At 45.0% G+C, this 2,709-nt stretch overlaps 1 pseudogene; it reads left to right on the forward strand.

Annotated features, from left to right (window-relative positions):
- The first annotated feature begins 355 nt into the window (after window positions 1–355).
- Window positions 356–793, forward strand: LOC110585397 (annotated as a pseudogene).
- The last annotated feature ends 1,916 nt before the right edge of the window (window positions 794–2,709 follow it).

Genomic DNA, 2,709 nt, shown 5'->3' on the forward strand with positions numbered 1-2,709 from the left:
CACAATCTCATACAAGCACTCTCTGCTAACTCCTCATTCCCATATGAGAATAAGGAGAACTCTTAATAGCAGCACACTTGGCTACCAGGCTAATAACCTCTCTGGAATACCTATGATCCTGCTACTTCTCACAATGCTTCCTGCTCAGGATGGCTTTTTCAAATCCCTACTTTCTTCTCTGCGTGAAGCATTTTTCTCTAACAAAACCGTATTGTCTGCGCAGCCACCAGAGCCGCGGTCGGGACGGCAGCGCTTGCCCCGAGCTCTCCGCCTCCCCGCGCCCACCAGCCCGAGGCGCCCGAGCCCAGCCCGCGGCCCCGGCAGCAGCGCCAAGAGAAGCCCGGGTAGAAGCGCCATGGCCGGGTGGAACGCCTACATCGACAACCTCACGGCGGACGGGACCTGTCAGGACGCGGCCATCGTGGGCTATAAGGTCTCGCCCTCCGTCTGGGCCGCCGTCCCCGGGAAAACCTTCGTCATCACGCCAGCTGAGGTCGGTGTCCTGGTTGGCAAAGACCGGTCAAGCTTTTTCGTGAACGGGCTGACACTTGGGGGCCAGAAATGTTCTGTTATCCGGGACTCACTGCTGTAGGATGGGGAATTTACCATGGATCTTCGTACCAAGAGCACCGGGGGAGCCCCCACTTTCAACATCGCTGTCGCCATGACTGCCAAGACGCTAGTCCTGCTGATGGTTAAAGGTGTCCACGGTGGTGTGATCAACAAGAAATGCTATGAAATGGCCTCCCACCTGCGGCGTTCCCAGTACTGACCTCGTCCGTCCCTTCCCCCCCCCCACCACCACTCCCCACGGCTTTTGCACCCCTATCCCTCCCAGATACACACATACACCATTTTTATTTTGGGGGCCATTACCCCCACACCCCTTATTGATGCCAAAACCACATGGGCTGGGGGCTGGGGCTGGATGGACAGACACCTCCCCCTACCCAAACCCCTCCTGTGTGTGGTTGGAAAACTTTTTTGTCTTGGGTTTTTTTTTTTTTTCCTGAATAAAAAAGATTCTACTAAAAAAAAAAATCGTATTGTCTTAGGAAGGCTCATGTATTGTTAAGGGAAGATAAGACTACTTGCCTGCTGGCTAGATCAACCTCAGAGATCTATGGGATTATGAATTCCATATCAGACTATGCTAGCATCCCAGGCACTATCTTTGTCCTGTCTTTTCCTCCTTCCCATCATAACAGTGTGACTCAAAGGAAAGTTGCACTTCAAGGTTGATGTCTTTACATGTACCTGGCCCTCTAATGTTAAATGATGAAAAAATGTTATCCCTTAGCAGTTTCCTATACTTCAAAAATATTTTTAAATCATCCCCAAATGATGCTTTGAAAACTTAAGATATTTGGACTGGACTAAATAGAAGAGAAACATCCCTTTCATCTTGGACAGATTTTCTCCTTACTTATTAGATACTTGGGTTGACAAAAAGAGGAGTAAGGGAGGGGAACCAATGTAATATATGGAAGGAGACTTGGACTGAGGGTCCTAGCTCTGCCACCTGTGTTCAGTGTAACCATGTGGAAGTCACTGCACCAACCTGAGACAGGTCTCTCATATTTAAATTAAGGGGAAAGGGCAGAGAATTGGACTAGATAAGCATTGACAGTCTCTCCCAGGTTTAACATTCTGTATTGTACATAAATATATTTAAGGTATCTGATGAAATAGAAAACAAACAACAACAACCAAAAAAGGGGGGGGGGGGGGGGATTTTTTTTTTAAAACCTTCAAAAAGGGGACAATTAACTGTTGAGAACTACTACCATGTGCCAGCCCTGGGAATTTAGCAATGAAAGAAGCAGATATGTCCCTGCCCTCATCCACTCTAATGGCAGAGAGGAGGACAAAGAGTAAAAATATAAACATGATTCCTTTCACGCCATAATTAATGAGTAAACTGATTGATTGTATGAGTTATGAATACTTTGACTAGAGCTACCTAATCTAATCTGGGCATTAGAAAAGTTTCCCTGGGAAACTCATTTAAGCTGAGACCTGACTCAAAGAGATTTTCAGAACATGAAGCATTTTTTAAATAAGAAAAGTGGGAAAAGAGGAGAGAGAGAAACTATAATGAAAAGAACCCTAGAAGAGTTGAAAAAGAGAAAAAAATAAAAATTATATAAGCATGGCCAAGATTTTCATAATATCTACTTTGGGTTAGAAATCCTAAAATTTAGCCAAATGTCAAAATTATCCTGGACATTGATTACTACATAGGCTTCTATTCTGATAGGTAAGGTTGCTAATACAGTTCTGGATATAAATAATAATATATTGTATGGAGACTACATTATGTATGTCATCGACCTAGGTTTTTATTTACTTGGTCATGAGGTACACAGACAACAAATACCTTCTGTGTCTGAGATGAGCTAGGACCCTGGCTATCAGGAAAGGGACAAGGAACAGCACATCTGCTTGGAATGATAGAGACTGGATTGAGACTCCCTTGCAATCACAAACAGTTCGTGTCAACCTTATATATACTCACAGAAAATAAACTATCTAGGAGAGAAAACCCCCAAGACACTCTATGTGACACCAGTAAGCTTAACAGCTAGTTTACCCCCTTCCAGCCTGTGGCTAGAGCTGTCTCTCCTTCTTTCCTGGTTTGAGGGTCCCAAGGGATTGTGGGTCTCCATGGTACACCAAGCCTCCCCTTTGTTTCAAGTTGTCTTCAAA

Source organism: Neomonachus schauinslandi, chromosome 9, assembly GCF_002201575.2.
Source record: "Neomonachus schauinslandi chromosome 9, ASM220157v2, whole genome shotgun sequence".
NCBI classification, from domain to species: domain Eukaryota; kingdom Metazoa; phylum Chordata; class Mammalia; order Carnivora; family Phocidae; genus Neomonachus; species Neomonachus schauinslandi.